General features: G+C 50.1%; 1 protein-coding gene across 2 annotated transcripts in view; it reads left to right on the top strand.

The window, feature by feature from the left end:
- The first annotated feature begins 964 nt into the window (after window positions 1–964).
- ZFHX3 (zinc finger homeobox 3) overlaps window positions 965–14566 on the top strand; it is a 262125-nt gene continuing 248523 nt past the window's right edge. For both annotated transcript variants that reach the window (XR_009181527.2, XM_058279776.1), the window contains exon 1: window positions 965–1611. The gene's annotated coding sequence lies outside the window, so the exon portion shown is untranslated. The remainder of the gene's footprint in view (window positions 1612–14566) is intronic.

Below are 14566 nucleotides of genomic sequence, written 5' to 3'. Positions count from 1 at the left end.
CGCGATTTAAATATATTGGCTTTCTTTCTTACGAAGTTGGTCTGAAATTATTTTTCACTGCCTTTATTACATCCCTGCTTTTGATGGCAAAATAGCTTCCTGTGTTTTGAAAACATCTGCTTTCCAGGTTTTACGCGAGAAAATCGATTTTACTTTTCTCTTAAGTCCAGAAAGGTAGAAAGTTGTACTTGTTTCCAAGTGCAACTTTCCCTTTCCTTGTCTTTCTTAAAGTTACCCCCTTTTCAGTTCTGATTCACTTTTCCCCTTTCATTTCTTCTAATCATCATTCCCCTCTTCCCCCTTTCCTTCTAAAGAACCAGAGAAGATTGCTTGCGTCTTATTTCAGAAGACAAAATTAACATTATTTTTTTTTGTCTAATCTATGGTATGTGTTAAAGTTTTCTTCATATATTCTTCATTCATTCTGATTTGGAGCGAGGTCATTTCCCCAGTTAAAAAATCTCAGAATTACAATTTAAAGTGGGCTCTAGTCTTAATCTCTGCTGCTTCTAGTTCTTTCACTCAAACCTTTCCTTTAAGCTGCCCCACTCCATTATTGCTTCCCCCTACCCTCTTCTTTGAAGGCGCTCTCTTCCTATTTAATTTAAACATTGCTGCATTTGCAAAAAAGGAAAAAAGAAAAAAAGAAAAACAAGGGAGGGAAAAAAGAAAAAGAAAGAAAAAAGAAAAAGAAACTTAAAAAAATCTTAGCCAGGTTCCTATTGTTGCTTCTCTGCATTTCACTTCACTTCTCGGTGTGCGTGTACGTGTGTGTGCGCGCGTGTGTGTGTCGTGTGTGTGTGTGTGTGTTTTTAATACATGCATAAACTTTTGGTGCCTCTCTCCCTCTTCCTGGGCTCTTCTCCCATCCTCTCTTCCTGCTCTCCTTGCCCTGCTCATCACTTTCCCCTGGTTTTTTTTTCCCCTCCCTTCCTCCCCTCTGCCTCCCTCCACCTCCCCCTTTTCTTTTTTGCTGAATCTTATTGATCCAGAAGGTGGCTAATTAGCCCTTCCCGTCGTGCCTGGGTAATGAAGCACATGCGCACTGAATTAATCACAGCCATTTTTTGCAGGAAACTAATTAGCAGAATAAAGATCCAAAGACTTTTTTTTCTTTTCACTCATCAGCTCCCACTTCCAGCGCGTCCCCTCCGACCGCTGCAGCCGCCGCCGCCGCCGCCGCCTCCTCCTCCTCCTCCTCCCGGCCGCAGCCGCCGCCGCCGCCGCCGCCTGCTTTGCATCCCAATTACAGCCTAGAGCCGCTGCCGCCGCCGCCGCCGCTTCTCCTCCGTGGCCCCTGCCCGCTCCGGGGGCTGTAAACTCCCCGCCAACCATGCTGCTCGGCGGCAGCGGCGGCGGCGGCTCCGGCTCCCCGGCTGCGGCCGCCTCCCGCCCCGGGCTCCGCCGAGCGCGCTCCAGCTCCGCCGCCGCCGCCGCCGCCGCCAGCAGCGCGTCCTCCGCCGCCGCCGACCCCCGCCAGCCGCCGCTGCTGCCTTGATGGGCTCCGCGGCCCGAGCGCCTCTTTTCGGGATTAAAAGCGCCGCCAGCTCCCGCCGCCGCCGCCGCCGCCAGCAGCGCCGCTGCAGCCGCCGCCGCCGGAGAAGCAACCGCGTAAGTGGCAACTTTTCCCTCTTTTTTTTTTTTTTTTTTTTTCCCGCCGCCGCCGCCTGCTCCTCCTCCTCCTCCCGCCGCCGCCCGGACGCGGGGCTCCTCGGGGCGCCCGGGCTGCTTTGCATGGGGCTCGTCCTGCCCCCTCCCGGCTCCCGCGCCCGGCCGCCGCCGCCCGCGCTCCCCGTGCCCGCGCCCTGCTCGCTCGCTGCGTCCCGCTCGCCTTCCCCCTGCGCCAAACTTTCTCTTTCTCTTCTTCCTCCTCCTCCCGCCGCCGCCGCCGCCGCCGCCGCCGCCAAGCCCGGGCCGCCCCCTCCTCCCTGGCCCCCGCGCCGCCGCCGCCGGCGACCCCCGGGAGGGTGGAGGCGCCCGGGGCGAGGCCCGCGCGGCGAGTTTGGAGGCGCCGCCGGGCAGGTCCGGCTGGGGCGCGGGCCGAGGGCGGGAGGGCGGCCGGGGTCCCGGCGCCGAGACAAAGGCGGCGGCCGGCGGAGGGGGGGGGTGTCCGCGGGGCCGAGCGCCCCCGCCCTCGCCGCCCCCGGCCCCCAACTTTGCCCCACCCCGAGAGGCGCTGGGGCCCCGGGCTGAGCCGCCGCGCGAGGCGCGCACCCGGCCCGGAGCAGTCGCTGCGGCTGGCGGCTGCCACCGCCACCGTTGGCCGGGCGGGCACGTTCCGCGCCGGGGCCCGACTTGCGGGGGACGCGGGAGCCGGACGGGAGCCCCGGGGTCCGGGAGGGGGAGAGGGGGCGACGCAGCCGCCCGTCCCTTTCCCTGCGCGCTCTCTGCCCTGCCTCACTGGCAGCGCCGCGAGCGCCCAGAGGGGGCTCTGCCCCGACACTAGGGGCTCCCGGGGGCTCGGGGCTGCGCCGCCGGCCAGAGCCAGACCCAGCCTGGCCGCCTTCTCCTCGGCCAGTTGGGTTGAGAGACAACGGAGGATTTTTTTTTTTTTCTTTTGATCTTGCGAAACTGGGATTGTTTACGTTCGGTTTCCCACTCTCACTCCTCGCCCGGCTCCACTCCTCTCTTAGTATTTTGTACATTAGATGCAAAAACCATATTCCTGAATTTCATATTGTGCATTTTAACGTACTTCCTTTTGCATATCAATGGGACAGATCTAAGCATAATGTATGCAGGTGTATTTAAATTGTGCTGGACCCAGAACTCTTGTGCTGCTTGTGTAGCTATTAAATTAAAAGTATTTTTTTTTTACGGATGTCTGCAGATTAATCTGTTGCTCAGAATCTGACTTTTGTAAAATGTTATGCAATTCCTGCGACTATGGCAAATTCTTTGATTACAAGTGCTTTCAAAAATCACCCACTCTTAACTTTTCCCCCTTGTTGCTTTGAAGTAGGGCAAATATGACAATCTTTTTTGGTCTCAATTATTGAAACTTGATCCAAGGACTATATGGAAGAAGGTGGGTGATTGCCTTTTTCTGGCCTGCAGTTCTAGTGACTTTTAAAAAGGGTTTTGTTAAGAACCTTTGAAGAATATGACATACGGTGATCGCTTGGCTGTAATGCAAATTACAGAACATAAATTCACTTTGGAATTTAAAGGAGGCTGGAGCCCTTTCAGTGGGGGACACTCGAGGATTTATTATGTTTTTAAAAAAATTACTTTCCCCCTCCTTCTTTGGGAGAATAGCTAGTTACAGTTACAGACCAACTTATTTGGAGGTCCTCAGAAAGAGGCTTGGGAATGGCAGAGAGAAGATTGATCACAATGTGCATAATCAATAGGGCTACGGGCCACGATCGTGCACCTACGTTTACTGTAAATTTCTGCATTATCTGCGGCGTGGGTGCTCCTGGGCCTTGCTCGGCTTCCTAGAGTGAATTTAGAGGCAGTGCAACCGGAATTGACTGCCCAGGCCTCCGGAACTATATAGGGGAAGTCCACATGAGAGCGTCTCATCTTGAAATTCCTTCATCTTCCTGTCAGTTTTTCCTTTTGTGAATCTGTTTCCATGTGGGGTTCACAGGCAGTGAGCCCAAAGTGTAGGAAACCTCTGGGCTGAGGGGAGCGGAGAGTATCAGGGGTTGAGGTGATGAGATTCTCTTATTGAATTAGCACGTCGGGCCCCTCTTTTCACCTTACCTTAGGTTTCTTTACTGGTGCAAGTGATTTAGGGATATGAATATAAGAGCTAGAGATTAAAGCAATGTCAAAAGTAAGGGTTGCAGTGAAGGAGAGCAAGAGAGAGAGATAATACACTTATCTTAGAGTCTTGAACGCTTGGTGTAGGTGACTCCATATTTGGAGATGATTTTGAAATAGTCTAGCAAATGGTGCATGAGCAGGATTTCATAAAAAGTGTGCATGGAGTCAGTTTTGAAAGGCTTGCGGTTTGGGGCGATGAGGTGTGGGTAGGAAAAGCCACTCCAGGCCAGCGGCCTTCCTCTGGGTCTCCTGCCTACCCCCCTCCCCTGGCTTTAGTTTTTAATTACTTAATGCTGAAACGCACAGGGCTTATATAAATATTTGCAAATGCTCTTTCCTATTGATTCCTCTGAATAAACTGCCCCACTCGGCTCCAGAGAGGAGGCGATTCAGATTCATGGACTTTTTAAACATGTAAAAATCTCGGAAGCAGTGTTCGGGCCGTGCGTGTGCTGCTTATGGGTAGAGTTGTAGGCATGAAGGGTTTAGAGAGCTGCGAAGAAGCGTTCAGGCTCTGGCGGGTGGGGGTGGGGGTGTGCTGAGAAAGCTGGGCTGGAGCTGGCCCCGTGGCCTGGCTGTCCTGACAGATTGTGTGTGTGTGTTTGTACATCCTATGTGGGTGTCTGCGTGAGTACTCTAGGGGAGTCTGAATGCATATGCACTTATTCCCCCCCCCTGCCCCCTTTAAATGTGGAGCAGTTTTCAGGGCTCCGAGTCTGTCTTCTGAGGGTCACATTGAGTTCGAATCTGACCCAAGGTGCAGGAATCCTGCAATGGGGAAATAAAAGAATATACAGAATGGGGTCAGGTCAGCTGCTTAGAGGCCAAAACCCCTGCAGCTGCTTTGATTTTATTTTGTGTGTATATTTTAGGCTTCTCCTGCCATGTTACAAAATTGTGTCTCTCGGCTCAGGTGTGTTTGCACCATAGCTTAAAAGCAGCAGAGTCTGCTCACGAAGAAGGGTCTGCTTCCAACAACAGAAAACCCACAATACTGAATCCAAAACAAAACATGGGAGGAGGGGGAGGAAAAAACCCTATTGAGTTCAGGCAAATAAGGTTGGGGCTCCAGATCCGATTACAAAGCAGCTTTGAATATGCAAGACAGCACACAAGACCAGTTATTCCAGTTACAACAAACTATTAAAAAAGAGAGCGAGAGAGAAAAGAAAAGGCATGTTTAGGTCGTAATTTGTTAGTACAAGGAAAAGGATCCCACATAAAGCTGCCTTTTTTTCCCCCCTTCCCTTTAGTAGCTTCACATAGAATCCACTCACCCTTTTCTGACTTGTCTACCGTATAGGCGCTTTTATTAAAATCTTTTGGGTTTAGGAAGATCGCTACAAGCAACACATTTTCTGTATTTTTTTTTTCGTTATCTTAGAGGAGAGTTGGCAGGGGTTCTGTGGTTTGCAGTTACACAATATGTTATCATGTTTTTAATCACTAAATCATTGCAGTGGTTATAGATTTACAGTCTTGGGGTATTACAGAGAGGAGCAACGGCAGCTATATATGCTTTTAAATTACACCAATGTAAACTGAACGCAGCAGCTGTGAATATGGTCAGCAGACTTCAATTTCCCCCCTTGCTCCCCTCCCCGCCCCCCAGGATCCTAGTTTTTATTCCCCTCTGTGATTTTTTTTGAATTGTTTGGCTTGCCTAAAATAAGCTAGCCCCTCCTCCCCGTATTCTTTGTCTCTTTGGTCCCCCTTTCCCCTTCCAAAAAGAGCTAATTTTCATTTCATCCCTCTAACCCCAGATAAGCTAGAAGTCAAACTCTTGAAATATAACTTTGGATGAGATATAGTAATAATAATAAAAAATAATAAAAATAAAGGGTAGGTTTCCTGAGAACGCCTCTTGGTTTTCATACTGACCTCCTGTCCGTGGGTGGAGGGCTCATTGCAGATCAGAAATGGGGGGTTGATCAGAGGGAGGGGAGGCCAGGCTTGTGGCGCTGGCCTGGAACCTCGCTTGCCGTGTCACTGCGAGCCCACTTTCAGCTTCTGTTTTTCATATTATTATGTAACAGAATCCTTGGCAGCATTAAAAATTCAGTATTACAAGCTGATTGTAATGCTGCCTCATTAGACAGCACTGTCTGGCCTTGTATTAAGTGAAACACAGAGCATGGCTTTTAGATTATAAACACCAATAAATAGTAAGGATCAGCAAAGGGGGGAAATAGCTGGGTTTTTGGTCCCTTCTGGTTTTACGCCCCCCACCCCAACCAGCCTCTTCCCCTCCTCCCGCTGTGGAAACTCATCTCGATTTTTCTTGTTGGGATGCTGATGTGTCGACCCTGGTGACATTTTAGGAAGGTTTTTCATAGAGTTATCTTGTGTACACAAAAGGTTTGGAAGTTTGTTTTGTTTTGATCTGCAATAAACAGGTCCTTCACTTCGCTGATGTCATTTCCGTTCATATTTGAGTTGTTTATTATGCTTCTTTGCAGGGCCCTCTCCTCCCTACCCCCACCTTGCTTTTCAGTCAGAGCTCTGGCGGCCTGGGGAAGGGGCGACCCATTCCTAAGCAGCCAGGTCTGGGTTCAAAGGCCGAGGGTGGTGTGTCTTGGCCTCATACTAGAGTTAGCCCGGCTGGAGAAGACGCTTCCAGCTTGGAATCTGGTTAAACACTCAGATATCAACTTGCCCTGGTATTTTCAGGGTTTGCAGTGATAGATCTGGGCTTCCTTTCTTTGTAGCATGCCCCCCACCCCTTGCCACACCTTGTCTTGTGTCTCTCATACATCCTTTTTGTCCACTTCTTCATGCCCACCCCCCACCACCCCCCACCTTCCCCCACGCCCCCCAAAAAACCACCCTGTAATGACGACTTTGATTCAGTTGCAAATCTGAAGCTGGCATTAGCGGACTTCATGCTGTGAAAAGAAGAAAATGTTTCAAGGCGTTGCCCCGCAGCTTCCCCACCCCACCACTACTCCCCCCGTACATATCCCTGCTCCTTTTTTTTTTTTTTTTGCGTTTGTTTTTCCGCTCCCTGCCTTTTCGTAGATTCAAAGGCCATTCTGGTGTTACTAAAAATGACCATAATGTCCAGTGTCACTTATTTCCATGTGCTCTGCAATTGAAAACCCATGCCTATCCCCCACCCCCAAAGGCAGGGTGGGGAAAGGAAGGAGGCAAAAACTGCCCTGCAGGCCCCAAAGGCTTTCCTCTAATAGGATGATGCGTGTTAGGTTAAAAAAAAATATTACTGTTTTGTTCTCTTAGGTTTAGAAATAATAGTGAGAGAGGGAAAGCAGTCATTAGGAAGTTCACTGAGCTGCTTTCCAACTAAGACGGGTGAAAAATGAACCAGCATTGACACTTGGCTCCATGTGAAAGCCCAGTAACCTCTCCCCCCTTCCATGGCCCTGGCCTTTTGTTCCTGGAGAAGGGAGCTAAGGTGCTTTTTCTCCCAGACCAAAGGCAGCAGGCAAGCAGTCCGCTTGTGTGCGCATCGCCTTTAGATGGCCTTCTCATGGTTATTGTCAATGCAGCCTCCCCCAAACAATTGCTCCGGGGAGACACAAAAGCAAAAACATTTGTCCTATTTTTTTAACCTCTTTGTTTTAGATTTTCTTCCCCATCCATTCTTTAAATTTCACAGTTTCTATTTGTCTGCAAAGAGACAAACGGAACAGCATGAAGCACATTTTACCGTAGGCCTCGCTGGTGATTGGAGCAGCCTCAATAGAAATCCAAATTCTGAAACGCTGGCTGACCTGGGCGATACGTGAAATTTCAGCTTGGGGCTCTTAAGTCAGATTAGCACAGATTTTGAACCAAAATGCACTAAAATGAAAAGATACGAAAATGCGATTCTGCAATATTTGGGGACAGTGTGAAAGGGGTCATCTTTTGTTTACCTTTCCTGCCCTGTTCTTGGTGGTTTGATAGGAAAGAGGTGCAAACTTAAAATGAAATTCATCTTTAAAAAAAAAATCTGATCCTGGTTTTTGTGCTTCTGATATAGCATTTAATTGATTCTTGTTTAACTCACATGTGGGGGAAGTATTGGTACTATCGCATGGGACTGATAGTGTTGAGAATTTTTTTTTTTAAACTACGATTTCTTTAAAGAGGCCATATCCCTTCTCCCTTTTTTTTTTCTCTCCTGATTTCTTTTCCCTTTCTACTCCCTCCAACCTGCTTCCCCTGCAGGAATTCAGTGGTTTGCGTTAGTCAGAGAGTGTAAAGGGATGTGTCTGGAGGTCGCCCAAGAACAAAATAGGAGTCCCCTGCTCTGACTGGCCCCAAACAAAGTGCTTCTCTCCCCTGTGATGTATGGACTCTGATTGCGATGCTGTCCTTAAGCATCTGTCTGCCTTTTCATTAACGTTCTCAATTTCAAGGTTTAGAAACACAAATGTAAGAATCCCCCCTGGTAGAAAAGTCTGGCATGGCACATTCCCCCTGCCCTCTCAGAAATAACATTTTTGTTTAAAGACAGAGTACGTGTGAGAGCTCTTTACCTAAGGTTTTAAAGCTGTTTTAAGGGAAGTTTATTATTATTATTGTTTTGTGTCCTTAAAACTTGGGCTTTGTAACTTCAAGCTAATTTGGAAAAGCTCTTGACAGATTTAGGAGTCTGAACTAGCGAGGGTGGGTAAGTACACTAGATAATGTTCCCCCTATGACTTGGGGGTAAAAACTAATCTATGGAATTAGCACCATAGCGATAGACGGAGGCCTTGAGGTTTGTCTCACAGAAATGTGAATCAAAACATCTGTGTGTAGGCCTTGGCATACCCGGCTCCACGCTCCCATGGTTGTGAAGGCAAGTGTGGGCTGCACCGAGCAAAGCCTGCGCTCTGTCCCATACCCAGAAAGGCTCGGCCACCCAGTTGGTACCAGGCCTGAATAGAACTGCCTGGAAATGATGGAGTGAACTCAGAGCATGGAGTGTTAATTCAGCTCCTGATGTTTCCTTATCTATTTCAGATATTTTAGGTTTGTCCCCCCCCCCTTCTGACTTTTTCTTAAAGCTTCAAAGTTATTTAAGCGCTAGTTTTAAAATCAATGTGTATGTATAATTTAAGACAATAGAAGGATTTGGAAGAATATACACATCCGCATAAACTCAGTTGTGTTGGGAAAATAGAGTCCCGTTTAGCTAGAAGTCAGAATGCATTGACTTCTGCTTTGACATTCATTGTATCTTAGTTCAGAGATCATATTTACCTTTGTTGAAGTGAAAGGATACAGAATTGGAGTGTGTGTGTTATGTGCAGAGAGAGAGAGAGACAAGCAGGCTTGGCTGGGGTGGGCTCCTCATAATTTACCAGCCAGCTAAGTGTTAGGGGCAGTCCCCTGGCTTGGAGAGTGAGGAAGGGGTGGCGTGGGGAAGGGGTTAGCGCTCCTTGATTTATTTTTAAATATTTATCCTTTTGGCTGTGGCCAATTACGCTTTCCAGATGAGTCTCCGACTGGTTATGGAGAACTGGAAGGGAGGAATTGCCTTTTCTGAGAGCCGGTTTATTTGTCAACAGTGTTCAGGACGGAGTGATGAGATTGTCGGGCAGTCACTGCTGGGTAGGCTGTGGGTGTTTAACATCACACAGCTGCCGTCAAAAGAGCGGTGGCACTCCTGAGCTGGAGGGCAGTATTTGCATCATGTGTTTCAGAGAAACTGTGGATTCCATATATATGTGCAGAAGTTACAGATTCCCTCTATAGAACTATTGTTTTTGTTAAGGATGACAATAAGTTTTAGTAGGGGCAGCCCCCTAGCTTTTGTGCAGTCATACTGGTTTAGCGGCCATCGATTGCCTGTTGTTAAATTTTTGCTTGTAACATAGGTAGGCTTGACTAGGCCGCATCATGATTTAGCTGGTGCCTGATTAAGGCGGAAAAAAAAGGACCCAGGATTACTCTCATTTCTACTCATTAGGCCTCTTGGGACCCTGGCAGTATCAGGACCTCCACCCAGGACCACAGTTCCCTCCAGGTTACTTTATAGCTTGTTTTTGGGGGTGTCCTCCTGGCTTTAGTTTTATTGGAGATAGTTATCTGTTGCCTGCCCTTCCCCATCTCCTGGTTCATGATGTCACTACATGTTGTCATCCTGGGACAATGTGGGTTGTCCCTTGTTAATAGAAGTTAGGACAAAGCAGCAAAATTAGATTCTCTGGGGGGAGGGGGGGAGGGTTATAAACATTTTCTTGTTGACCTTCATTTACCTGATGAGTCGTGAGCTGCTTCCAGGTAAGGAATGAGGCCGGGAGTGTTCATTTTCCTGTAGAGATTTCCAGGGGCCTCTCTGGGGTGTGTACCACGTTGCTTGTGTTATTGCTAGCATCATCTTCTTCATGTATTATTCATAGTCACTTTTTCAATTAAATTATTAATTGGTTTTCTTTAAGGTATTCTCGACCTGTGTGGCTAATATAAATAACAGTGTGTTTTGAAAACACACCTGTTCTTGGGCCTGAAGTCAGCAGGTTTGGAAGCAGCTCTGTGTGGTCATATATTACTTTCCAAAATCATCCTCCACTCACTCTCTTCCATGTGACCCAATTCGGCTTGTGCCCTCTTCTGTCCCTAATCGGACCTGAATCCTTAAAAGCAGTCTTTTCTCCCAGGGCCCATGTTGAGACATTTTTTTTCAGAGACTCTTTTCTGGACTAAAAGGTAGAGAGAGGTTGCCCACACCCAACAGGTTAGATATTAAGGTTAATTTGAATTCAAATTATATTGTGAAAAATATCTTACAGATGCACAGAGACATGATCGTTTTCACCAGCCAAGCATCCCTTTTCTCTCTGGCGTTAGTGTGTGCTGAAGGCTAATGCGATTCCATACACACAGCTCTTCGCCTCGTGAGCTTATTATATTTCTGACACTTGCATGGTTCATTATTGTGTAGTCAGGAAAGACTCTCAAGGCTGTGGGGCCAGCCTGGGCGGGTAGTTTTCCAAAAGGGTAAAAGCAGGTGCCTTTCTGCTCAGAAAGAAATGGGAGTAAATTCAGCCTGTGCCTGGGGTTCTGGAAGGGAGGATCGGGGACTTCCGGTGAGATTTCTGTGGCGCTGCCGTTGCATATCAGAACGGAAAAGTTAACCTGGGGGGAATATAAAAGTATTCAGCAATTGCTTTGATCAGCTGGGATGGCCACATTAAATTTGACCGTGGCCGTCGAATCCCCGCATGAAGGGCGTGAGCTGTGCCATATCTGAAATGATGTGGCTTATAAGGCGAGCCTTTTTACGGAGACTGTCAGCTTAATTGCAAACTGTGGCTCTCTCCGCGTCTTTTTTTTTTTTTTTCCCCTTTTCCCTCTCCGCTCTCTCCTTCTCTTTCTCGCTCTCTCCTTCTCTTTCTCGCTCTGTGTCTCACTCTCTCTGCCTCCCTCTGCTTTTTCTCTTTCTCTGCCATGAAAAACTGTACCCTCAGACGCTCCTTCGAGATCCGGGGATGTTTTTATAAGTTTCTCCGGCTCAAAAACAGAAGTGCTCTGTAAAGCAGTTAATAGGATGGGTGTGGGTTTCAGATGAATTCCTGTCCACATTGGCTAATGTCCCCAAGCCAGAGTGGTCTGGCGTGACGTGGACGGGGCCCAGAGACCGAGGGCTCCGGCCCGGAGGCCCCAGGCTCCTCTCAGTGGCCGAGGGCGCGTCGCTTTCTTCTCGCCTGACCCCAGGCCGGCCCCTGACTCTGGATGAGGGGTCAGCGCCTCCGGGAGGCCCCGGCTTTGTTCCCCGCCGGGCCGGCTCCTCGGGGCGGCGCAGGCCGCGCCGCTCGGGGCCGAGGTCCCCGGGCGCGCGGCCCCGGCCTGCCCCGAGGCCCGCGCCCGGAGCGGGGCCGAGCGCTCGGGCCTCGCGCGCCGGGGCTCCCGGGTGCCCGCGGGCACGGCCACCGCCGCCGAGCCGCCCGGCCTGCGCCCCGCGCGACTGTAGATGTCAGGCTTCGCCCGGGGAGCCGAGCAGCGGCCGGGCTGTGAGTTTCAAATTAACCTTCCGCTTTGTTGCTGTGTAATGCGGCTCCCCGAAGGCCCCCCGCCCCGCCCGCCCCCTCCCCCGGCGCCGGCGCCGCGAGCCGCGAGTTGGGCTTCATTTACATAAAGCGATTCCGGGAGGGCGGGCGGCCGGGAGGCGGCGGCGGCGGCGGGGCCGGGCGGGCGAGCGCCGCGCCCCGTGGGTGAATCCCCGCCGGGCCCCCCGGGGACCCTCCCTTCGGCGAGAGGCGCGGACAGCCCGCCCCGGCCGCCACCATGAGCCCGGCTCCCTTGCCTCCGGCCCCCCTGCTCCGAGCCAGAGCCACTTGGGAGCCCCGGGGGCAGCGGGGGGTGGGGAGAAGGCCGCCGGGGGTGGGGACGTGCGGGGCTTTGGTGCCTGTCGCGTACTGCGCGGCCCCGGGACCTGCGAGTGTCTCCTCCTTCCGGAGGTGTGCGGAGGCTTTGTGTGCCAGGTGAGTGGAGCCTCGGCCCCCCTCCCCCCGCCCGGTTCGCGCAGCCCGCCTAGAGCTGCAGGCAGGTAGGCAGGTGCTCCGAGTCTTGGCTGAACTTCCCACTCTCATGGGGCATGTGGGGGGAAGGGCCGGCCGGATGCACTTGAACTGCGAGACTCCAGTTGGAACCTACCTGGCGGGAGAGCATCTCAGTTCTGCTGGGCACAGAGTAAAGTCCTTCCTCCTTCCCTCCATCCCTCCCTCCTTATTTTGCTTTTGGGTTAGTTCTGCCTTGTGAATACTTGCAGTATTCGTGGTCATTTACAAGTTTGGGTTTCTTTGCCTGGAAGTGCACCCTTTTCAGCCCAGGAGAACTCCCGGGTCAGTTCAGAACAATGTGAAGAATGTGGTTGTTGTGGAGTAATTAAAGGGAGAATCAGAGTTTTGGAGCTGGAAGGCACCTTCGGAGACGGCTTGTCCACCCTCTAATTTTAGTTTGTTGGCACTCTGGAGAAACCAGAGCAGTATTCATTGGGGAGAGGGGAAGAGCTGAAATTTTTGTCCTGTTAAAGGGGGGAAGAATGCCCAAATGAGGTCAGTACCAGAGAAAAACAAAAGTAACCATGGTAGGCTTGCAGAGAAAAGAACTTTCTGGCCAGTCGTCTTTTCTGCTTTGGACATACCTGTTTTATAATCCTGGGAAGCCACCTTGAGGGTAAAGGCCACGGCCCGTGCATGGGTGTTGTGCAAACACAATGCCTCGGCACAGCCGGGCCGAGTTGGTGTAACTGGTTTAAATGAAACAAACCGCTAAGCAGGTGACTCCAAGAGGGTCGTCCCTCTCTCGGCCCCCCCCCCCCCCCCCGGACTGTCTGTGCCACTTGAACAGGCCTTGAAGACCAGCTGCCACGGCGCTGCTGGGTAACCTTGGAGGTAGATGGCCCAGCCTGGGCAGACAGAGGGAAGGCTCCTCCTACGGGCCGGGGCCTACTTGGTAGGATGTGTCAAGACAAGGCGAGGAAAAAGCCTAAGCCTTGAAGGTATCTAGATAGTGAGACAGTTACACGTCATCTTATTTTGTCCTATGCTTTGAGATCCTTGGAGACAAGTTAACTAAATAAATAAAATTTCAAGCTCACCCTAGCTGGTAACTTTTCTTCTTTGCCATAGAGCAGCAGGTGCGAGTTTGTAGAGTTGGCCCCTTGAGTCCCCTCATTCCTAAATTCAGGAGGTGTCAAACCTTCATGTTCTTTTAATGGTTGTGGTTTCTGGATAGGTTTCAAGGGAAACCCTAAAACTCCTGAGTTCCAGTAGGCCGGGCTGGAGAGAGAAGCCTGAGAGCAGTGCCAGAGACGGCATTTGATAGGAAAACATACACCTGCCAGGGAAACCTGATCTAGTGAGGCCATGACAGGGAACAGGGGCCTGCGCCTTGTTATCAGAACAGGCACTGGCGGCCTGAGATTCTGGGTCCGTTTCTTTACCCAAACATGAAAAACAAGTAGGGAGCAGAGGTAGGCAGGAGGGAAGGCAGGAACCTGTGGTTCTCTTTCATTTAAGGTTTTCAAGAATGGGTTCTTTGAGAAAGGTGCACAGCTGGATGTGTGCACACACCTGTCTTTGTGGCCATTCTAGTTTGCAGAGACCCCGAAGGCACCCGTTTAGCTAGCTCTGTGACGGCCAAGGGAAAGTTTTCTTTTCTTCTCCCTTTCCTAAATTACAGGACTAAGGAGACTGACTGTGTTTCGTTTCCAGTATGATTTCAGAAAGCATGTAAGTGCCTTTCAGAATGGGCTCGGGTCACACTTTGCTCTTTTATTTAATTACGCGAGTGTTATTTAACAACATGCAGCAGATGCAGAAGCAAGTACTTTTACACTTTAAAAACAGTCCTTTTGGAATCGCTAGGAATTAAAGAGACTTGGAGACCTTCCGCCTTTATGACCTGGTCACCTCCCTTTGCCAAGTCTTTTTGCTGCTGCTGTTGTTGAAATGGCTGCACTTTCTTTGGGACAGAGCTACTATTTTCCTGTTCTCCTGAAAACAGTTTTGATGGACAGCGAACGATTGAGAAACACTTGCTAAACTATTCCAGAATAAAAAATTCGAGCTGCTTCCCCAACCACCTGAAACACTTATTTTGGTTTCTTGCCTTCCGGCTTTTATTTGCACACATGAGTGCTGGGGGTGGGTGGAAAGGGCCCAAACAAAAAGTCATTCTCAGCAGGCCTCTGGCTCCTCCTAACAGGACAGTGAAGTGCCTTCCTTCCTTCTGGCTGCTTTGGGATTGGGTTTAACTGCTGTGTAAATGCAGTGCCAGTTTAGACTGCCCAGTGGCAATGAGCTAAAAAAAGCGAGATTTCACTTTACATCATTATGACTTTAAATGATGAATACTG

Source organism: Dasypus novemcinctus, chromosome 18 (genome assembly GCF_030445035.2).
Source record: "Dasypus novemcinctus isolate mDasNov1 chromosome 18, mDasNov1.1.hap2, whole genome shotgun sequence".
NCBI classification, from domain to species: domain Eukaryota; kingdom Metazoa; phylum Chordata; class Mammalia; order Cingulata; family Dasypodidae; genus Dasypus; species Dasypus novemcinctus.
This window is presented reverse-complemented; position numbering and strand designations above follow the sequence as displayed.